The sequence below is a fragment of the Euprymna scolopes genome, chromosome 15, assembly GCF_053919585.1.
Source record: "Euprymna scolopes isolate OS-2025 chromosome 15, ASM5391958v1, whole genome shotgun sequence".
NCBI lineage: Eukaryota > Metazoa > Mollusca > Cephalopoda > Sepiida > Sepiolidae > Euprymna > Euprymna scolopes.
The window spans coordinates 44,149,669-44,174,907 of NC_136496.1; the positions used below are offsets into that span (position 1 = coordinate 44,149,669).

Below are 25,239 nucleotides of genomic sequence, written 5' to 3' on the forward strand. Positions count from 1 at the left end.
TCTTCCATTTTTATTACAGGTATTTTCTTTATATGTTTATGCTATTCTATTGAAGGCATTTCGCCACTCTATGGTACTCGGAAAATCGAATGCTAAAATGTCCGAAAATATTGTTGGGCCCTTGTAAAGAGTGTTTATTGATATCGATTAGGAGGAAAATGTTATTGGCTTGTGGGTTATAAAATTTGTTAAATTGTGTCTTTATATATTTTGCTGTTTAATATTTGATATTTTATGTCATCAATTCTCTAATGTCACTTTAATGTGACCGTATTTTAATCCTTAAATTTTACATTTACTTAATTTTTATCCTACTTTAATTTAGTTCCTATTATTCCATGATTACGTGTTATATCACTCTTATAATCTCTAATTTGTTGTGTGCTAGTTTAACCCTTTTCTCTGTCGTTTCATCTGTTAAGAAAACGACATTTTTATAAACACTCTCATCACTCATACTAATAGACATAGATATGTATATGTATGGGAAGTTGGCAGACTACGGAAAACGTAGGAGAAAATGATCAGGAGGGATTTGAGAGAAAGCGGGATAAATAATGACCTGGTCAGAAATAGATTCGTTTGGAAGTAAAGTTGATGATGATGATGATGATGATGATGATGATGATGATGATGATGATGATGATGATGATGATGATGATGTTTTGCTTCTTCAAAAAGAATTTTTATTTTAAAATTTACTTTTTAAGATTCGAAAGATTGAAATTAGAAGTAATTTTTTCTCTTTCATTTTCATTTTTTCTGTGTAATTTTTGTTAAGAAATCGCTTTTTGTTTCAGTGTATTTTGGGAAATAGGAATGTTTGTTTTGTATCAGAGATGACTTGTAAAGTTTGCCATATCAAGTAAAATCATAATTCTTAAGATCTGAAGTTTAGTTCATGACCTGATGTGATAATCCCATTAAAAAGGATTGGCAACGTCAAGAAACAACATGTGATTGTATATGTGTGTGTGTGTGTGTGTGTGTGTGTGTGTGTGTGTGTGTGTGTGTGTGTGTGTGTGTGTGAATGTGTCTGTATTTATCTTTGTTTTTATTTTGTTTTGTTGTTTTTTACTTCAATTAATTTTAAGATATCAAGGGGCTCTCCCCTGCAGCTAATTCCTGATTCCATTATGTTTTGAATTTATATCCTAAAACTCTTTTAAGAATAGACGCGGTCCCTTTATGACTGCTATCTGCATTTCGCTACAGCTTGGTCTTTCAGGGATTGTTTCTAAGGATTTGTCTGTGTATATGTCTGAGTAATGAACTTCTGGTGTTCAAAACGTTCTCTTGGTCTGACAAACCAGCCGGACACCCGACGAAACTTTCTGATGTTCCGAATACAGATTTTAGTAGATTGTTCAGAATTGTACGACAACAGAGTAAATGTTTACACTAAATTTTATATTTAATCTAATAATCAGATTTTGTCAAATGTTAACAAAGTCCTTGTATAGTAAATGTTATTATTTAATAACTATTACTAGAATAGAAATAAATTAATTTATATGAATTAAATAATACACGCGAATAGAATAGCCGTTGTAACAGTTACTTTATCGGTAGACAAATTTTAACAAAAAGGATAATTTAATTAAAAATTTGTAAAACTTTTTTGTGTGTGTGCAAAGCCCGGAGGCCACTCGAGGATAATGGTTAATAAGTGTACAATGGTCAAAGGGAGTATGTTGTAGTAATCGTTAGTAGTGTGAGTCTGGTAAATTGGATTACTGAAGGGACTGGCTCATTAAGAATTTGTTTACGTTGGACTTCAAGACAACCATTGTGTGGCCAGTTGGAAAGCAGGATTTTAGCTGAATCCACTGTCAAAAACTTTCCCCATTGTTTATCTATGCCTAAATCAAAACGTAGATTCCATGAAGAAAGCTTCTTTCTTAGAACTGCACGCCTGTGGAACTCTGTTACGTCTGCCTGCTTCCCTCCTGACTACAACTTCGATGTCTTCAAGTCCAACGTAAACAAATTCCTGATGAACCGCCCCCTTAAGTAGACACTTTAAATATCCACACTAACGTACTGTACTTACAATAACCCTTATCCCTGAGTGGTTTTCGGGCCTTGATAAGTGGTTACCACCTTGTAAAAAAAATGTGATTTGGGAGACCATTGATGTAAATCAGAAAAAGAATCCGACCCAGGATGGATCCCTGAGGGGCTCCAGCATTAATACTGTGAGCTTCTGATTTTTTGCCCATTAACCACTACTCTTATGAATCTATCAGAGAGAAATGATTTGATAACTGAGAAGACATTTCCAGCTATATTGTAACTTTTTTTTTTACATAGGCATCACCACATTATCAAGACCAAGAGGCCACTCAAGGATAAGGGTTAAAGAGTGTACAGTAGAAATTGGACAATATAGTAATCATTAGTAATGAAAATTTGGTAAATTTGATAACTTATATGGAACGGCTCATCAAGAACTTATTTACGTTAGACTTGAACACAACCATATTGTAGTCAGCCGGAAAGCAGGAAAACGGAAGACAATTCCACAGGCGTGCAGTTCTAAGAAAGAAGCTTTGTTCATGGAATCTACGTTTAGGTTTAGGCACAGATAAAGAGTGGGGGAATTATTGATAGTGTTTACAGCTAGACGAGTGTTTTTGTGAAAGTTAGGCGACAGGGGACCATAGACTGAAGCTCAGTCGAACACTTTCCATGAAAATAACGATACAGCAGAGACAAAGTCGCAACATCTCTTCTGTGAGATAGAGGTTGCAGGGAAGAGAAAAGGACATCTCCTACGAGGCTACGAAGTCTATTTTGAACTCTATCAAGGCAGGACAAGTCCTTTCTAGCAGCTCCTGCCCAGATGTGGCAACAGTATTCCATCCTTGGACGTACCTGGCTCTTATATAGATAGAGAATTGCATCAGCAGTGAGATATCTACCGGATTGGTAGAAAGATCCCACCATTTTTCCAGCGGCCTTGGCAACAGATTTGATGTACATGTTCCATTTAAGATCAGGAGTAATGGTCAAGCCAAGAAGCTTGTCAAAACTTGAGGCCTCCTGAAGACGAGAGCCATTCATTTCAATTGATGCCAGATGTGGATCAGAATGTTGATGATGTAAAGAGAGAAGCTTGGTTTTTGATGCATTAAAAGTAACCAGCCACTCCTTTCCCCATTGTACTACGTGCTCAAGATCAGAGGAGATAGAATTGGAGAGAACTTGGTCGTTTATGGTCTTAGATGTGCTACCATAAATGGTAGTGTCGTCAGCATAAATGTCTACAAATGATGTAAGGATGTGATTTGGAAGATCATTAATGTAGATCAGGAAAAGAGTTGGGCCCAGGATGGACCCCTGAGGGACATCGACATTAATACTGTGAGCTTCTGATTTTTGCCCCTCAACTACTACTCTTATGAACATATCAGAAAGAAATGATTTAATAATTGAGAAGACATTTCCAGCTATACCATAGCTAGAGATCTTATGAAGTAAACCATTATGCCATACCCTATCAAAGGCCTTAGATATGTCAAGAGCAATTGCCCTAGAAAGGTTGCCTCCGTCGAGAGATTTGCTAATCCTATGAGATATAACTGTAAGCACATCTGCTGTAGATCTAGCACAACGGAAACCATATTGAGTGTCACTAAGAAGGTTATGTTTGTTGAGATGGTTGATTACTTCTGTATTTAACACAGATTCCAGCAACTTACTCATGACGCACAGGAGACTTATTGGCCTGTACTGAGAGGGGGGATGAGCGATCACCTGAATTCTTAAATACAGGGCATACTGATGAAATTTTCCAGGGAGATGGGAAACTATTCTCCTTAAGACAACGTTTAAACAGTTTTGTAAGTATGGGCGCTAGTTCAGGTTGAAGTTTTTTAATACTATAATTGGAATACCGTCAGGGCCAGTTGCTTTACTGGAATCAACTAACTGGAGATTTTATGGAGTAGACCTTTATGCCATACTCTATTAAAGGCCTTTGATATGTCAAAGGCAATTACCATAGAAACTGTTGAAAAAACATAGTCGCCATCTTTTTGAACTTATGCTATAACTTTTTGTTTATTTGTTTGTTTTTTGTTTGTTTGCTTTTTTATAACTAGCGTCTATTTGTTTATAAGTACGGCTATTTTTTTTTCCGGTGTATTTTGAATTTACACATGTTTTTCACGTGTACGTCCAAGAGATGTTTTCACTTAGACATTGTTTAAATGAACTATAATAATGAATTAAACATGGTTCAAACATAAATCCATGATTGTGAAGTAACTTATACGTTTTTTTTTTAAGAACAGTTAGTTGTTGATAGGCATACATTATAAATAAAAAGATCAAAATATTCTTTGACACATCACAGAAAACATGTGGGTTCGGAAATAAACTTTTTTTTTTTTTTACTTTTGTTCACGTCAAACAATGTATATTGCCCTGAAGCGTTAAAAATTAATAAAGTTAAAAGAAAAGTAATTCACAATAATAATAATAATAATAATATTAAAAATTTATTTGAAAAATAAATAAATATTTATTTATCTTTTAAGATAAATAAATATCTGTTTTAAAGAAAAAACACGTACCGTTTTTTATATTTCTATAATGAATAAATATTTTTTTTAAATATAAATATTTCTTACTTTACTATATTTCCCCGGCAATAAATTTTCTCTTTCAATTGCACGTGTCCAAAGAGGAAATAATAATTGTCTTTAGGGAAAAAGTAAGTCACCTATGGACAATTTTCGTAATTTCTCGCCGCAATTCGATACAACGGAAAAAAAAACTACCGGTCGTATCTTCAAACTTTATTCCGTGATATCAGCCGGGTTTTATTTTAATTTTTTTTTTACAAGGTGGTCACCACTTATCAAGGCCCGGAAGCCACTCGGGGATAAGGGTTAGTATGTTAGTGTTGAGATTTGATAAAGTGTCTTACTTAAGGGGCGATTCATCTGGAATTTGTTTATGTTGGACTTGAAGACATCCAGGTTGTAGTCAGGCGAGCACTTCTAAGAAAGAAACTTTGTTCATGGAATCTATGTTTTGGTTTTGGCTAGACGGGTGCTCCTCGTGAAAGATTGGCGAGGGGGGGCAGAGATTGGAGCTCAGGCGAGCACTTGCCATGGAAGTAACGATAAAACAAAGATAGGCTCGCAACGTCTCTTCTGTGGGAGAGAGGTTGCAGGAAAGAGAAAAGGGCATCCCCCACTAAGCCACGAAGTCTATTTTGTACGCTGTCAAGGCAGGATAGGCTGTTTTTAGCAGTTCCTGCCCAGATGTGGCAGCAGTACTCCATCCTTGGACGTACTTGGCTTTTATATAGATAGAGAATTGCATCAGCAGTGAGATATATTCTGGAGCGGCAGAAGGATCCTACCATTTTTCCAGCGGCCTTGGCAATAGACTTAATGTACGTGTTCCATTCCAGGTCAGAGTAAAGGTCAAGCCCAGAAGCTTATCAAAACATCGAGCTTCCTCTAGTCGAGAGCCATCCATTTCAATTGATGCCAGATGAGGATCTGAGCGTTGATGATGTAAAGATGGGAGCTTGGTCTTAGATGCATTAAAAGTAACCAGCCACCTCTTTCCCCACTGTACCACGCGCTCGAGATTAGATGAGAGAGAATCAGAGAGAACTTTGTCATTTACGGCCTTTGATATGTTGCTATAGATAGTCGTGTCATCAGCATAGATGTCAACGAATGATTTAAGTATGTGTTTTGGGAGATCATTGATGTAGATCAGGAAGAGAGTTGGGCCCAGGATGGACCCCTGAGGGACTCCAGCATTAATACTGCGAGTCTCTGATTTCTGCCCATCAACCACTACTCTTATGGGTCTATCAGAGAGAAATGATTTAATGATTGAGAAAACATTTCCAGTTATACCGTAGCTGGAAATCTTGTGAAGTAGGCCCTTATGCCATACTTTATCGAAGGCTTTTAATATGTCAAGAGCAATTACCCCAGAGAGGAAGCCTTTGTCAAGAGATTCACTAATCATATGAGATATAACCGTTAGCACATCTGCTGTAGATCTGGCAGAACGGAAACCATATTGCATGTCACTAAGAAGGTTATTTTTGTTGAGATGGTTGACTACTTCTCTATTTAATATGAATTCCAGCAGCTTACTCATGCACACAGAAGATTTATTGGTCTGTACTGAGAGGGAGACGACTAATCACCTGAATTCTTAAATACAGGGCATACTGATGAGGTTTCCCAGGGTGTTGGGAAGCATTTCTCTTTAAGGCAACGCTTAAAGAGTTTTGTAAGTATTAGGGAAAGTTCTGGTTGAAGCTTTTTCAGCACTATAATTGGAATGCCGTCAGGGCCAGTTGCTTTGCTGGAATTAAGGTTCTTGATTAGCTTAGCGACCTCACTCACGGATATTTATATGTTGCATAGCGTGTTGTCTGCTATAGGAGGAAATACGGCGAGTTGATAGTCTTCGTCGCATAGAGTAGAATTAGCTGCAGCTACTTTGGATTTAACGGACTGAGCATATAGCTCTCTTGCATTTTTTATTACTCTTTTACAATGGTTGCTGACAGTCCTAAAAGCAGCTCCAGTCACAGTACATCTATTACGTTGGTAGCTATGGAAAAAGTGATTTCTGTGTGCGATGGCAGCAGCACATTCTGGGGAGAACCATGGCTGGCTATTAGGTTACATGACTTTGGTACGAGCCATGTAGGTGGTGCTGAAATGCCCTCTGAAGTTCTTGGGGGTGTACCCCGAGGGTTTTGCCTCCCGTCTTTCGAGAAGTGTAAGTTCAGTGCTTACTGCCTGAAGTTCTCTTACCGGGAAATACGGACGGGTTGTCCAGACAATTTTTAAATGGCCAAAGAGTGCTGGCTTCACTTTTCTATCTTCCTGGCCTTGTATTACACTTTTATAAGTTGGGAAGGAAGTAAATAACAACTAACCCTCTCCCGGAGGAGGGAGTTATGCCTGCGAGGGTGCATCTTCAAGGAATAATCTAAACCTTACAAAGAAAGATCTGATGGCATTCAGGTGTCAGAATGATGCTAAGATGAACCATTCGGCGGATATGGAAAAAACTGACGACCTGAATCAGCGTGTATTATCATATCTTCTCGGTCAGAGAGGAAATCCTTCTAGAGTGAGGCAATTCTTATTTCTGTACTAAAAAAGAGATCTCCTTTTTAAGAAGCTGGATTAATCCCACGTTAAAAATATGATGGTAAGTAAATTCGACTATTGTTTAAAAATATCTAGGGACTAATTATTTTACACGAGGGCTATTTTTTAATTAAGGGCTATTTATTTTATAAATATGGAACTATTTTTAAATGAGGACTATAATTTTAAATGGGGACTATTTTTAATGAGGACTATATTTTTAAATGGGGGACTATTTTTAATGAGGACTATATTTTTAAATAGGGACTATTTTTAATGAGGACTATTTTTTAAATGAAGACTATTTTTATGACGACTATATTTTTAAATGGGGACTATTTTTAATGAGGACTATATTTTAAATGGGGACTATTTTTAATGGGGACTATTTTTAAATAAGGATTATTTTAAATAAGGACTATTTTTAATGAGGACTGTTTTTAAATGCGGGCTATATTTTTCATGAGTTTTTTTTAATGGGGACTTCAATCTTTAAAATGTTTTATCTTCCCATTTTATCAAAAAATGTACTTTTATGTAAACAAAGATCAATTTCAAACATTTTTATTTAAAGCGATTTCTTAATAAAAATGAAATATAAAAAAGGGTCGCTTCAAACATGTAATGACATGAATTGATTCAGCAATGTCTTTGAAGAATATGGTTTTTACGTATTTTGGAAGAATCCCTTGATTGTTTAAATATGTTAAGTTAGTCATTTTATATTTCTTTGGCAGTCAAACTAAACAAACATTCTACAATCCGCCTCTCTATCTCTCTCTATCTCCAGGCAATCATATCGCTGCCATTTAATCTTCAACCGTTTTGTTTTGATAATAATCCAATTTCTAAAATGATATTTTTTCTTTCAGTTATTATCAATGTTTCGAGTCCTATAGTTTTATATCTTTCTTCTATTTTTATTTTGCATCTGATAAGGCGCGTACAAAGTAAATAAACATTGCGACGATTCGGGCATTCTAATAAATCAACAAAAAAATCAATGTTTCAACGTTAATGAGCAAGCGAGGTCGGATTCATCGCCTTATCTCGAAGACTGCTTTGGAAGGGAGATCAGGTTAAGATAAATATAACAAAGGATGCTTGTTTGATTTCTCCTTTACGGCATATCAACCGTTATCCACAATGTAGACGGTTTATCTTATCAACTTACTTTCCCAACGTTCTAGATAAAAATACGCAGAAAACTCAAAATTCACAAACGGACATACAAAGTATGCGAAAGAATATACGAATCAAAAATGAGAAAAATGATATACAAACGAACGTAAGATAGAAGAATACACATGAACGGAAATAGATAAAAGAACATACGAACACAAAATGTATAAAAAATACGAACACAAAATGTATAAAAAATACGAACACAAAATATATAAAAAAAAATACGAACACAAAATGTATAAAAAATACGAACACAAAATATATAAAAAAAAAAATACGTATACAAAATATATAAAAAAATACGAACACAAAATATATATAAAAAAATACGAACATAAAATTTATAAAAAAAATACGAACAAAAATAGATAAACGGATATAAAAACGCAAAATAGAGAAAAACATACGCCCAGAAAATAGAAAAAAACAACAGAAAATAGAAATTACATATAAACACAAAATAGAAAAAAACATACGAACACAAAATAGAGAAAACATACGACCACAAAACAAGACAAAAAACATACGAATACAAAATAGAGAAAACATACGAACACAAAATAGAAAAAAAACATATCAATATAAAATAGAAAAGCATATAAATTGAAAATAGAAAAATACGAACACAACATAGAAAAAACATATGAACACAAGATAGAAAAAAAATACAAACACAAAATAGAAAAAATACGAACACAAAATAGAAAAAAAGCATACGAACACAAAATAGAAAAATACGAATACAAAATAGAAAAATACGAATACAAAATAGAACAGACATGCAAATGCAAACTAGAAAAACATTCTAACAGAAAATAGCAAAAATATAGGAAAAAAATACACGAAGACAAAATAGAAAAGCATGCAGAACATACAGAGAGAAAAGAAAAAAGCATACAAACAGATAATAGAAAATTTATAGAAAGAAAAATAACAAAAACATACGAAAACAAAATAGAAAAAAACATACGAATGAAATTTAATTTTTAAAAAAAACATACGAATAAATAATAGAAAAATTATAGGGACAAAAATTACAAAAACATACGAACAAAAATAAAAATTAGATACGAACACAAAATAAAAAATATACGAACAAATAATAGAAACCACACGAATGCAAAAGAGAAAAAACTTACGAATAGAAAATAAAAACATATGAACACAAATAAAAAAACATGCGTTAGAAAATAGAAAAAATTCGAATATAAAATAGAAAAAAATTATACGAATACAAAATTTTTAAATAATGCAAACACAAAATAGAAAACATATGAATACAAAATAAAAAAAACATACGAACACAAAATAGAAAAAACATAGGAACACAAAATTTAAAAAAACACGAGAACACAAAATCAAAAACAATGCGAACACAAAATAGAAAACCATACAAACACAAAATTTAAAAAGACATACGAACACGAAATTAAAAAACATACGAACACAAAATTAAAAAACACGCGAACACCAAATAGAACACAAAATAGAAAATAACATGTGAACAAAAAATTAAACAACATGCGAACACAATATAGAAAAACATACGGACAAAAAATTAACAAAACAAAATTAAAAAAACATATCAACATAAAATTAAAAAACGTACAAACACAAAATTAAAAACATACGACACAATATAAAAAAAACATATGTACACAAAATAAAAAACATGAACACAAAATAAAAAATATACGAACACAAAATTAAAAAACATTTGGATAGAAAAAAGAAAAGAATATAAACATAAAATACAAAAACACACGCACATATAATAGAAAATCATACCAAATCAAAATAGGAAACACATACCAATATAGAAAATAGAAAAATGTATACAGAGATAAAAAAAATTCTACGAATAGAAAAGAGAAAATACATACACATAGAAAATAAAAAAGCTTATACACAGAAAATAGAAACAAATATTAACAGAAAATAGAAAAAAACATATACACAAAACAGAAAATACGATACGAACACAAAATAGAAAAAACGTACAAATACTAAATAAAAATATACGAACAAAATAGGAAAAATATGAACAGAAAATAGAAATCACATACGAACACAAAATAGGAAAAATACATACGCACACAAAATTGAAAACATACTAATAGAAAAAAGAAAGATACATAAACACAAAATAGAAAAACATACGAACTAAAATAAAAAATATATAAACACAAAATAAAAACATACCAACAGACAATAGAAGAGTACTCGATACCCGACAAGGCCCGTAATGAATACGAGAAGGAGCTTGAGGCATGGATCCAGGATGGATGGCTAATCACCCACCCCAACAAGCTGGGACCACCCAAGGGTCTGATTCCCTTAATGGCGGTAGTCCAGCATAACAAATCAAAAGTTCGTCCGGTGCTGGACTATCGTGAACTCAATAGATACATTGAGACGTACACTGCCGATGCTGACGTGTGCGCCAGCAAGCTGAGAGAATGGCGCCAGAAGGGCTCCAATGTGTCTATAGTAGACTTGCGGAAGGCTTATTTGCAGGTGCGAGTGGATGAGACATTGTGGCCGTTCCAGACAGTGTGGTTCCGGGGTCAGAGATACTGCCTTACTCGACTTGGCTTTGGGCTGAATGTGGCACCGCAAATCATGAAGACCATTGTAAATGCAGTGTTGTCCCAGGAAAAGACGGCCTATATTGACGATGTGTACTTCAATGAAGATTTATAATCTGCGTCGCACGTTAGTTAGCTCAATTCGGGTTGGAGTGCAAGGATCCCGAACGTCTGAGGGATGGAGCACGGGATTGGACGTCTGCGGGAAAGACGGTACCTCACGATGGACGCGTGGCAGTGAGATTCCAAACATCCCTGATGTTATTACGCGGCGGACTATTTTTTCCTTGTGTGGGAAACTTATTGGTCACTTACCAGCGTGTGGCTGGCTCCGAGCATCTGTGGGCGTCATCAAACGCAGGGCGAGTTTAGTAACTACAGGTTGGGATGATGTATCTGATGATTCTCTTCTAACTCTGACGACGGAACCCCTAGAGAGAGTTGACAAGGAGGACCCTGCCCGTGGAGAATGGTGTGTCGATGGGGACACTGTGAATGTGTGGGTTGACGCTAGTTCTTTGGCATTGGGAGTGTTATTGGAGCAACATGGAAACGTAATTGAAGACGCGTGCTGGCTGCGACCCGTGAATGATGCTCAACACATCAACCTGGCTGTTGTGAAGGGTTTAAATCTGGCACTGCAATGGCAGTCAAAGAAGTTGCACTTGTACACGGATTCTCTCTGCGTCTACCACTGGGTGTCCGACACTCTTTCGGGACGAACGAGAGTCCGCACTAAGGCAGCCAGTGAGATATTAATCCGGCGGAGGCTAAACACCATGAAGAGTCTGGTATCAGAGTATGACCTGTCGGTGAGTGTAACGCTCGTGGCATCACACTGTAATCGTGCAGACCAACTAACCCGTGTGCCTCACAAATGGTATGAAGCTGTGAAGACAGGCGTGGAGTTCGCTGCTCGATCTTGCGCAGTTGGCGCGATTAGCTCATGCCAAATACAAAGAATTCATGTGCAGAGTGGACATCCAGGTATCAAAAGAACTCTGTATTTTGCGAGGCGTGTGGACCCGGCAGTGACAAAGACAGATGTCAGGCAGATCATCAAGCACTGTGAGGCATGCCAGTCTATCGATCCTGCACCTGAGCAATGGCAGAAGGGGCGATTGGAGGTTGAGCATGTGTGGCAACGAGTAGCGATGGATATTACCCATTACAGTGGTAAGCCCTTTCTAACCCTTATTGACTGTGGACCCACTCGTTTTGCGGTGTGGCGGCAAATGACCAGGCAGGACTCAGCGAATGTTGTCCGCCAACTGTCATCTATCTTTTCTGAGCGAGGTGCGCCGGAAGAGATATTGACGGACAACGATGCTGCTTTTTGTAGCCACCAAGTTCGGCAGTTGTTGAATGAGTAGGGTGTCCGACTACGACTGCGATGTGCTCATATGCCATCAGAGAATGGCATTGCTGAGAGGAGCCATCGCAGCATCAAGAGAATTGCTGCCAGAAAGCAATGCACCATTACGGAGGCCACGTATTGGTATAACATCACACCAAAGGATGGGAAGACACTAACAACAGCACCGGCCAATGCCATACACACATACCGTGTTAGGATAAAGGACATTGACACTGTCCAGCCAATCGACGAGGAGAGTCATGACAAATACAAGGTAGGGGATCCAGTTTGGGTAAGACCCCCTGGAAACCGGTGCGCCACCAAGTTCAAGCAAGGACGAATTTCTGGAGTGGTCAGCCAGCAGTCGGTCCTTGTTGATGAAACCCCACGCCATGTGCGCGATCTTCGCCCAGCTAGTGAAGTACATCCCACAACTACAGAGAGCGATGAATCATCAGATGATGAGCTGCTGATAAGTGAGATCACCGAACAAGAGAATGGTAGTTGTAGTTCGTCTGATCAGGCAGGATCAGAACCAGAACCAGAACCACACCCAGAACCAGAACCAGAACCTGAATCCGAGATTGTAATTACCACCCTTCGCAGAAGCCAGCGAACTAAGAGGCTACCGCCGGAGTGCACTCTATGTGATCATCAGATCAGGGGGGAGTGTAGTACTTACCAACAAAACAAACGCCCACGTGTTTGTGCCTTGTGTAGGCATGCACAACAACAACACTTGGGTTTTTATAAGCGGAAGTCTTGAGGTTGTCAGGAATCTCCGGGCGCATGCGCAAGAGGAGGGATTGAGAGAGTGGTATAAAAGGCAGGTCGAGTGAGAAGGTTTTTGTTGTTGCCATTGGACGTTACAGTGACGCGTGCGTTAACAGTTGATTAAGAAGTTGTTTTTTTGTGTCAAGTCGCGCACCTGGGTGAAGGTGAAGGTCATATAAGTCGTGCACCTCGGTGAAGGTCATAATACATACAAACGAAAATAGTAAGTACATGCAAACAAAAAATAGTAAATACATATAAACAAAAAATAGTAAATATATACAAAAATATTAAATATATACAAACAGGAAATAGTACATACATACAAACAAAAAATACTAAACATATACGACCACAAAATAGAAAAATATACTGATACAAAATAGAAAATAACATACGAAAAAAAATAGAAAAACATATGAGCAGAAAACTTTTTTTTTAATACAGACACAGAAAAAAAAATGCATACACACAAGAAATAGAAAAGAATATAAATTGTAAATAGAAAAAAATATACAAACACAAAATAAAAAAACGTACGGACACAAGGAAAAAAAAACATACATAGAAAATAGAAAAAAGAAAAAAAAATACAACAGAAAATAGAAATAATACAAACGGCAAAAAGAAAAAGCATGCGAACATACAAAATGAAAATAGAAAAATGTATACAGAGACAAATTAGTAAATACGTACGAACACAAAATAGAAAAACATATGAGCAGAAAATAGAAAAACATACGAACACAAAATAGAAAATACATTCCCACAGAAAATAGAAAAAACTCGTACAAACAGAAAATAGAAAAAGCATACAAACAGAAAAATATAAAAAGCATACGAACATAAACTTGAAAAAACATGCGAACACAAAATAGAAAAAACATGTGAACACAAAATAGAAAATACACAGAAAGTAAAAAAAAAACTACAAACAGAAAATAGAAAAAATACGAACACAAAATAGAAAAACATCAATAGAAAATAGAAAAAGCATATAAATAGAAAAAAGACATACGAACAGGAAATAGAAAAAAAAACATATTAACAGAAAATAGAAAAAACATAAAAACACTAAATAGAAAAAATTACGGACAAAAATTAAAAAAAAAAAACATACTAACAGACATTAGAAAATATGATATACGGACACAATATTTATAAAAGGACACGAAGAACACAAAATATAAATGTTGAATGTTACGGTGTCATACCTTTCTCGGTAGCAATAGTGCGTGTGCGTTCTTGACAGATCCGTAGCTCTAGCTTCTCCTGATTTGTTTCTCAGTCCTCGTTTAGAATGTGTGATGTTTCTGACAAAGAGAGAAAAAAAAAGGTGTATATTAGGTCGGTAGTATTTTTCCGTGAGCAGTCGCTTGAGATGTCCGAATTTTTCTCTTTCTATTTCTACCTTTCTGCCCATGTTAGCAACAAGGGCGCTGGAGGTAAATGTTTTAAGTGGACTGCCGTTATCTGCATGATAGTCATGAATCCGAACCTTGGAGGCTATCCTATTAGCAGATACAAAGTACCGCGGCTTCTGTATGGCCATTTATTGAATGCATTCTGAACCTTGCATTAGCTTCTTGTGGAGCCTCTCGATGCTATATTAGTTTGTAATGTTACGACTTTGCTGTCTCATAGTCTGCTAAAGTCATTGTTCATTTCCTTTTGTAACCCCTAAAGGGCCGACACAGATGGCCATCACAAAACTGAATTATTATTTCGATAAAAGCAATAAATATCCATGCTCCGTAGATTGGCAACTTTTATAGTTTCACTATCAGCTGTCGTATCCTTAAGTTGGTTTTTATGATCACCAATCTGTCCTGCAATAACCAATTTTCTTGCCTTCGTTCAAGTGGTTTTCATGGTCAATTTCCATTTACTCTAGCCACTTGACAGGCGATTATCTTCTCTTCCTTGGTTGTCTGTTAATTAACATAAGTGCCAACCTCTCCAGCTAGGGAATTATTTTTATGACTTCTATATCATGCGCAGGCACCCTTCGACTATCTAATCTTGTGTGGGGGGAGATCATTTTGTATTATATGTTAAAAACACATTCCTTTTTCCATCATCATCACCATTATTATCATATTCATCATTAGATTCAACCATGTGAAATCTCCTGAATTCTTGTTAAAGGGACCACCTAGGAAACAGTCTGTCTTTCAATCCACTAGCAAGGTCCTCCCGGCGTTGTCCGGGTTATCTGGTCCTATATCGCTCCCACCTTTTTTGTCTTTTACTTCGTAAATGACACCCAAGCACTCCATCCTCCGTGCTCGGACAATCAATAACAGGAAATCTTCATAAGTTCTCAGATTAATTGTCTTTCTAGTGAGAAAGAGAGAGCGAGAAAATAGTAACAAAACAAAAAATACAACTTGCCAACCAGCTCTCACACTCCTAAAAAAAGAATGAAATAAATGAGAATTTAGAAAACCCCAAAAAAAAAGAATAATTGTTCACTTGAGAGTCCAATAGTTTTTCATAGAGATGTCTAAAAAGAAAATCAACAATTGTTTTTCCTCTCGTCTTTTTTTCCTTTTTTTTATATGTGCACGTATGTGGATTATAGATCAGGTGAAAGGAGAAAATGACAATTGCGATCAGGGATTAAGCATGCAATGAAATGTCTTTCAGTTTACTACAATAATGAGGGCTCTCAACACTCTTTACAGTTACTTGTCATTCTCCTTGTCTTTTTGTTCTGTTTTTTTTTTTTTTTTCATTTCCTGACAATTTTCAACTTAACAGCAGGTTTTAATATTCCGGCTACTAGCTTGGATATCTCTTCTGCAGGTGGCGTTCCCACCTGGACATCGGTCCCTTCTATCGGAGACTGTAGCTCTTGCACTCTATCTTGATCTTGGCATGGTGCACTCATTGGTATCCCCTATTCACTCATGTGCTCTATTGTTCATGTTTTAGCTTTACCCAACCTTTTTTTTACATCTTATCCATACCAACCGTACTATTATCATCAATACTATTATGATTGCAACGACGTATGCCATCGGCCAAGCTATTGTACTAACCATATCCTCACTCCTCCTTAGGTTCTGTTTACCTACAAGACTTAGTTCCATGAGTCTCTTCTCTTCTAACAACATGACGCACCACCAACGCACTATAGTACTTCAACACATATTCGATGGGGTCCACAGGCAACCTTAAATTATGCAGTAGTTCAACCTGTATTTTCGGTAATACTTCTCTCAGCCTTCCCAGGGCAACTATACTATGTGACAGGTGTTCTAATGACGAGACATCTAACTGCGCACGTACACGTTTCAAGAGTAATATCAGCGACTGTCCCGTCAGCAACGGCAAACAATTTAAAATATGTCTACACAAAATCGTCCAGTTCTTGCAGTTCTGTCATTATGATGTCAGTATAACTGACATCATAATGACATCTTCTCTAAATATCTCCACTTGGAAAAATAATTCTCTCAAATTAGCCCTGTCCGTGGTTATCTCCACCTTGGTGACATTTAGTACACACTCACTATCTCATCTCGCCAAATACGCAAGTACTTTCGGATCCGTCTCTATCGTTTCTAATTTTCTCCTAATTACTTTTATATCCCCATCGGACACTCTCCCAAACAATACACCGAGTGCTTTTCCTTCTGTTGGTAGCACTGATCTCTTCTGCAATGAGATGGAGGAGAATTTGACAATTTTGGCTCCCTTCCCTGGACGTCCGAAATCAAGCCCATCGAAAACTGAGTAAATGTGGTACTCTGGTGACTGCAAGGATCCGAACCAAGCATGTCGTGGTCAATTTCCACAGTTATTCACCTATCTCCAAGTGCTTTGATGACAGTCTACTTAACTGTTACGAAGACAAAATTCAAATTGCTATCAATACCATCGGTTTCGAATCCGACTGATGAGCTGAAAACATCCACGTCAATAGCTACCCTCCAGCAGAGTGATTGATAAGAAAAAAGATAAAATTGAGAACACAATATTTCTATTTCTTTTGTATCCGCCTTATAAAAATCGGTACAACACCGGTACCGTCAGTTTCGACTTTCCCTCAGGCTGGGTATAATTTTTATACCTCTCTCCCTCCTTACTTTATCAATCGATAGCACTTTGGCCCAAACAACTTCCCACTCGACAGTTTATTTGCTCCAAAATTCTCTTCAATTTATTTCTTTAAGAAAATCTATCCCAACCCATATTGCAACGATCGAAATCGACAAAGCGAAAACGGAGTGAATGTGGTATTCTGGCGACTGCCATGCTTCGATCCAGACTTTGCGTAGTCATATCGCATGTTCGCAACCACTATTCATTTCCAGACCATTTGGTGACCGCTTATTCATCTGTCGTGTAAAGATTTGCTCTATCCCATCACTACCGCCGGTTCAAAATCGACCGAGGCGCCGAGACCATCAGCTATAAATCCATCGGAGTGCTTAATTAAAACAATCTCGAAAACGTAATCCTTTCGTCTATGTGTAACACGCAAAATTCCCTTCTTTTTTTTGTTCAAATCAGAACAACCTCCAGACCGCCCGTTTCGCTTGCCACGGGGGATCAGCGTAGATTATATACCTCTTCCTGCCTCCAACTAGTTTTTGTTTAACGCTCTCGCATTTATAATTCATCTTGGGGACAGTTTTGCTTCCCCGATCCTACTAAAAACTCAAAACAACGATTCTTTCAAAAATCAAAACAACGTCACTGTCAATTTCTATTTCTCCCCGGATCGGTACAGGCGGCACAGGCCATAACCCTCCCGGCATCCTCATATACTATCGACCATTGTTTAACGTTCGGTAACCGTCTTTCTTTTTTTTTTTTTTTTTTTTTTTTTTTTTTTTCTACCATAAATCATAGCATCATCGTGCCGACAGTTCTTATTCCTGGAGGATCGATGAAACTTACATATCTTTCCCATCTTTATTTACCATCCTTTTTAACATTTGCAGGCCATTTATTCGGTAGTTTAAATGCTTCATATCGCCTTCCAGCGATTTAATTACTTAATCTTTCTCCAAAAACAAAAGTGCAGACAACATCAAGTTGTTTCCTTGACAGCTACTTCCACACAATTTATTTATTTCATTTTTCTTTCAATTTGGAAAAATCTCAGGCCACACCTTTCTTATTCGACAGTTTAAACACCTTAACGCTTCTTTCAAAACAATACATTTGGTTAACTCGCCTCTTTCTAAAACAAGTCTTCGGACAAATCACCCGTCTTATTCGACAGTTTAAATATTTCAAAGACACTTTCTCTCAATATGCAACTTTCTTATGCAAAATTAATCTCCCCGTTTGCCAGTTTAAATACTTCCAAATTACCTACTACCTTTCTCTGTTATTCAAGGCGGGTTTTTAGAGCTTCCAGTTTTAGTTCTTAGCAACCTCCGAAGGTCAGTCCACGACACAATCTGCCAACAGTGTGCACACATGGGGGCCCTCCATGCACCCACAGAGAAAGCAATTGCACCGCATTTCAACCCGGAGATATCGCTTCAAACTCTAGCCTTTATCCTACCCAACCCCACTAACCCTTGGTGGAAGGACGTCACACTACTCTTGGGACGGGGAGTCTCTTGCTCCCCTCAACTGCAACCTCGGTTCACTTACCCCATTTGCGGGAGCTAGGAGATAGGTATCGGATTCTTTTCCCATTCGCTCGACTCCTCAGCTCAACTTTCTTTTTTTCGGGAGTTGTGGCTACTACTCTTCGTGAAATTTACACCCATTCCAACTTTCTACTCGTTTCTATACTTCCAGACTGTACGAGGGTCGTTTTTCTTGTCCCAAACAGTCGCTTGGCATCGTCCCTATATTTGCCCGGATCTCTGTCCTCATCTCGCGTCTGACTATCCCCAGGATCTTTTATCTTTTTTACTGCCTCCTTCATCCAGGCATGATCACCTTGTCTAAACTGTCTAGTAAGCGCTAACTTCTCTCTTTTCTTGACTTTCCTGGTCCTATTCGTCCTATCGGCCATTACCATAGGGACCGCCTCTGACTCTCGAACCACTGAATCTGTAAGGGTTACTCCCTTCTTATTATATCTCGCTACCGGGCCGATTTGGGATAATTTCCCTTCAAGTTCCTTGGTACTATTCACCTTGCTCATACAGGACATGACTGTCCTTGGGGGATTGCTTCACGTTGCCCTCAGCTCTCGCAGGAAGAGGAACACACTCTCTGTCCTCTAGTGGTATCTCTACCCCTCTCACCGTTAACGTATCTGGATTAAAACTCAGTGTGGCTCCCCTCGCTCGGAGCCAATCTTCTCCCAGAATCATTTCGCTACACAGCCCGGATACTACATACAGGGGAAAATTCCCTTTTTCTCCGGCCACTCGCACAGGTAACCATACCTTCCCGGCCACCGACATCCGGCTACCGTCGACCTGACTGACCTCCAGATCTGACGGGTACAGCTTTCTCCTCCCCGCTACCGTCCGACTGACTTCCACGTCTATCAAAGATATTAGTACCCCGGTGTCAACCAGAGCCTTCACCTGTGTGGCTCCTATCGTCACATTACAGGTGGGTTCTCCCTCTTTGGTGAGCGGAGGGAACACCTGGGCTCTCCTATTCTTCGGGGTTCTCTCATGGTATCTCGCTCCCGTGAGCATCGTAACCTGTGACAGCAGTTTCCTTTCAACCCTACATGTCTGCCCTACCTCTCTTTCTCTACAGGTTGCCGGGGGGGGGGTCGGAGTCCTTCTCCTCAGAGTACCTTTTGCCCTCAAGTGACTTTTTCTCCGGTTAGGACAGTCCCTCCTAATATGTCCAATCTCTCCACACTGCCAGCATCTGTGGGACTGGTGACTGTGGGAGAAGTGATCACTTTTGCCATTCCTCTGACACGCGTTCGGTTTGGTCTTTACGATGCCCACTCTGACTCTTCCCTTCTGCCGGGGTGTTTTCTCATAGATAGTGGGGTACACTCTTGCTCGATGTCCCTCACCTTTACAGGTCCAGCATATAAGTCTATCCTTGCCTTGGGTGGGCTCATAGGACCTACATCGGGGGTCCTCTGTCCTTTTGCTGGGCTCCGTCTCCATTCCCCAATACCCCATGCCTCTGACCCTAGGTCTGACCTCTGGACGCACTCTGCCTTCCGCCTCTCTACTTCCACCTCGAGGCCTCCCCCCACCCATTATTCGTGCTTGCAACAAAGCATGATTTTTCGCCACTCTGCGTGCCAGGGTGTGCGGGCAACTCTTCAGCACCTCCATCTTGGCCGTCTCGTCTCGCAATGCTAATCGACCATAGCGTCGATTAGCATTGTCTGCGTGGTGGCCATGCTACGGTGCTCCGCGACCTCATATGCAAGGATTGCCAGTGCCTGCACGCGGTCGACCAACCCATCTACATCCTCCCCGACGGCCATCTTTATCCGGGATAGCTCTTGTACCATTGCCGTTTCGCCGGCAAATTTTCTTTTCACCCGTTCGTGAAAATCGGTCCATGGTATGCCCGGATTGCCTTCTATACACCCGCATATAAACTCCGAGGCCACCCCCATTGCCCGATCGCAGGCTAACAAAACAATCTCCCTATTTGTCAGGCCATATTCTTATTTTTTTCTTCTCCGCCGTCACTAACCATTCCCCTACTCCCTTGGAGTCTCTCCCATAGGAGGGTATACTTATTCCCCATAGTGGCCGCTCCACGGTCATATCTACCTCTAAAGTCTCTTCTTATCCCTCCCCAATTGACTGGTTTGCTTCTCTTTCTCCCTGGCAACACATCGCCTTTCTCCACTCACACTCTTTCTACCACCCAACAACAAAACTATCGTCAACTCTGTGCAAAGTTGTAACTTAAAATTCTCGAACACAGAAAGAGCACAAAACTGAGCAAAGTATAAAAAGGGGACTAAAAAAGTGATTTACCCTGTCTTTTGCTGTCTGCAACTTTTGCAGTCTTCTGCTGCTAGGTGACTGTTTCAGCGAGCTGGTCCAGACCTTATATTTCATTGACTAAAGTCCGTGGTCTTGCTATGCTCTCAGAGTCTCTTAAAAAGTATAGAAACGGTGTACTTTTTGTTTGTTTTCTTCTTCTTCTTTTTTAATATTCTTTCTTTTTTTCTGTTTTCTCTCTTTTTTTCAAATTTCTTTTTGTTCGTTTTTCTCCTTCTCTTCTCTCATAGGGAGATTATGTGTTTTCGAGAGAGAAGAAAAAAATTATGTGCCCGTGGACATTTGTTCGCACGTCTCTTAACGAAATGAGATCTCCTGGATTTTCGGCACCAAGTTGTAACTCCTACAGGGCCGGCACAGATACACAGGCTTGAAAGAAAGGTGCAACTGGCGCTAATTCCTGTGGCAATGTGGCATCACCTTTGTCTCCGTCGCCGTGGTCCGCTCACTTGTTTCCAATCTTGATCCGGCTTCACAAACTGTCAACAGGGCCGGTCTGATAATAGACTGCACTACCAAACAACTGTGTTTTCAAAACAACGAAAAGAAGTGAAGGATTAACTTGTTTTTCATAACGCAAAATAATCATTGCCTTCAACGTTACAAATAGAATATACACAAATGCGTTAATCACCCATACAATTTTTAGGGGCTGGCGTTCACTAACAAAGTTCTTCGTCTGTTATCGTTAGTTTACACTTGGGAAAAAAGTTCAACTTAGAAAAAGAAAACAGAAGCGCTTCTTAACCAAGGGGGCAATTGGGGGGGTCGCCGAAGACACGTGGCAGAGTGTCGTTTAGATGTCTTCGCTTAACATTATATTAGAATCGGTCAGCTGTAACTCCGCCCCCTCGATACGTTCCTAAATGGTCGTGCACCAATCAGTATCCGTCCTTTTACTGGGTCCAGTAACGTTTGCTTCCCAAAGGTGATGGGGGTAAGTCCAAGTATTTCCCATCGACATCTGAACCTCCTGACGCAGAAGAAAAAAAAAGAAATAAAAAAACAACCTCTAAAATTATGAAAGGGAAAGAAAAAATGTTTTCCTCTCCTTATTTGAATTCGCCGGTGGCCATTGCAAAACTAAATTATTATTTGGGTAAAAGCAATGAATATCCATGCTCCGTGGATTGGCGACTTTTATAGTTTCACTATCAGCTGTCGTATCCTTAAGTTGGTTTTTATGATCACCAGTCTGTCCTGCAATAACCAATTTTCTTGCCTTCGTTCTTCAAGTGGTTTTCATGGTCAATTTCCATTTACTCTAGCCACTTGACAGGCGATTATCTTCTCTTCCTTGGTGGTCTGTTAATTAACATAAGTGCCAACCTCTCCAGCTAGGGAATTATTTTTATGACTTCTATTTCATGCGTAGGCACCCTTCGACTATCTAATCTTGTGTGGGGAGATATCATTTTGTATTAGATGTTAAAAACACATTCCTTTTTTCCATCATCATCACCATTATTATCATTTTCATCATTAGATTCAACCATGTGAAATCTTCTGAATTCTTGTTAAAGGGACCACCCAGGAGACAGGCTGTCTCTCAATCCACTAGCAAGGTCCTCTCGGCGTTTTCCGAGCCCCATCTGGTCACATTTTCTCCTTTTCTTTCCCTCGCTGCCCTTCTCTAACAACTCCACCAACCTCTTTCATATATCTCAATACTCCAATAGAAAAAGTCTTAAAGAACAATACAAGATTAAACCCAGAACTTCAGCTTCCAATGTAGACCCTCAATACCAGGTATCCTTCTCCAGCATCAAGAGTTTACATTTCAATCTTCCAGAGGTTTAAATCTAATTACAGGAGATCAAACAAGACCTACTATTCCCCTGCAAAAATGGCATTGGACCGACTGTTTCCCTCAATGACTTCGTGATTAAAGGATACTCTAACTTTACATCAAAATTTAACCCCCAAGATCGCCATGGGCATGAAATGTGCTTACATTAGATGTGGCTTTCCATGTGGTAGGTACATCTCTCTAGAGAAGACCTAAATTTTCCTTATATATCATTCAGGGTAGCACTTTCTCACATCACTGCGTTTGCTCTCTATCGCCCCACAACGGTAAGAGCATCTCGAAGAAAATTAACCACATCCTGTCTGTTCATTCCTCGGCTAACATTCACATATATGGTGACTTCAATGTTCACAATGTGGAATGACTAGACCACTCAAACAAAACGGATGATGAGGGAGGTTCTATCATAATTTCTCTGATGCTTATGGCCTAATGCAGATTGTTTACAACCCACCCGCCTGCTCGACACTGACTGTCAGTATGCAAGTCTTCTAGGCCCTTTTCTTATAACTTGCCCAGAGCTATGCTCATTCCTCTGTTCTGTCGCACTGGGATCTTCTGACCACGCGCTTGTCTCACTTAAGATAAAAACAAAATGTAATAAGTCCTAAGATGCACCTCTCTATGGTACAGTATACCGACACTCTCTGGCTTGTGTGCATTTATATGCCTTTACAGATATATATCTGCGCTCTGTGTTCAAAATGAACGTGTCCTCTATAATATCAGACCTGACTGACCGTTTAATTGTCGGTATAGACCGCTTCATACCCTCCAAGAAATTCCAGAAAAAATTTAACAGCCAGCCGTGGTTCTCTCCAGAAAGTGTCGCTGCCGTTGCGCATAGGAACCACTTTTTCCATTCAACGCAATAGATGTGCTGAGACTAAGGCCGCTTTTAGGACCGCTAGCAACCACTGTAAAAAAGTAACAAAAAACGCGAGAGAGTTGTATGCTCAGTCCATCAAGTTTAAAGTTGCTGAGTAGGGACTTGGTTTCTAGGAGTTTTGACGAATAACAAACAAGGTTCTGAACAGAAGCATGTCTTCTATCCCAATGGTTATCTTGTCAGCATTTAACAAAGCCAAACTCTTTGATAAAAACTTTGCAGCAAATTATACCCTTAGTGATCAGAGCTGCCTACCCCTCGTATTTCCTCCTGTGTCTGGAAACACGCTATGCGACATACAGTTATATGTGCGTGATGTTGTCAAGCTAATTAAAAAATATCAATTCCAGTAAAGCAACTGGGCTTGACGACATTCCAATTATAGTACTCAAAAAGCTTCAACCAGAATTAGCCCCCATACTTATAAAGCTACTGAAATCTTGCCTTAAGGAGAAATGCTTCCTAACATCCTAGAAAACTTCATCAGTCTGCACCGTATTTAAAAATCCAGGTGACCAGTCATCTCCTTCTCAGTACAAATCAATCAGTCTCCTGTGCGTCATGAGTAAGTTGCTAAAATCTATCATAAATAGAGAAGGGTCAACCATCCCAACAAAAATAACCTACTCAGTGACATGCAATATGGTTTTCGTTCTGCTAGATCTAAAACTGATATGCTAACTAATATCTCACAGGATTAGCGAATCACTCGACAGGTAATTGCTCTTGACATATCAAAGGCTTTTGATAGAGTATGGTATAAAGTTTACTTCACATGATCTCAAACTATCGAATAGCTGGGAATGTCCTCTCAATTATTAAATGGTTTCTTTCTATAGGTTTATAAAAGTAGTAGTTGATAGGCAGAAACTAGAAGCTCACAGTATTAGACGCTGGCGTCCCTCAGAGTTCCAACCCTCTTCCTGGTCTCCATCAATGATCTCCCAAAATCACATTCTTAGATGATTTGTAGACATTTATGCAAACGACACTACCATCTATCGCAACATTTCAAAAGCCACCAATGGCGATCTTAGAGTCAGATTTTGATATAAAGATCTATCTGATTCTCTCTCCTATGATCTTGAGCACGTTGTACAATATATAAAAAGGGTGGCTGGTTAATTGTCATGCATTTAAAACCAAGTTTTTCTCTTTCCATCAGCAACACTCTGATCCCCATTCGACCCCAATTGACATGAATGGATCTCGTCTTGTGGAAGCACCGTGTTTTGATAAGCTTCTGATTTTGACCTTCACTCCTGATCTATAATGGAACACGTACATTAAATCCATTGCCAAAAGTGATGGGAAAATGGTGAGATCATTCGACCGCTTTAGAAGATAGCTTACTGCCGATGCATTTCTCTACCTCTTTTTTTTTTCATTTTTCTTAAACTTTTTCTTCTAGGGGATGGGACATCCAACCAGATGTCTGACATTTACCCCTATTTTAGTGAGTCCAACCAAGAGATCTTTTCAGGATTCTAGCCGTCCCTAGCCAAAGTGCGTTATAGGATGGAGTACTATTGCCATATATTTGCAGGATCTGCTCGGTGATACCTA

At 38.7% G+C, this 25,239-nt stretch overlaps 1 protein-coding gene across 2 annotated transcripts in view; it reads right to left on the reverse strand.

Annotated features, from left to right (window-relative positions):
- LOC145293798 (uncharacterized) overlaps positions 1 to 25,239 on the reverse strand; it is a 93,923-nt gene that overhangs the window by 62,477 nt on the left and 6,207 nt on the right. For both annotated transcript variants that reach the window (XM_080140367.1, XM_080140366.1), the window contains exon 2: positions 14,267 to 14,365. The gene's annotated coding sequence lies outside the window, so the exon portion shown is untranslated. The remainder of the gene's footprint in view (positions 1 to 14,266; positions 14,366 to 25,239) is intronic.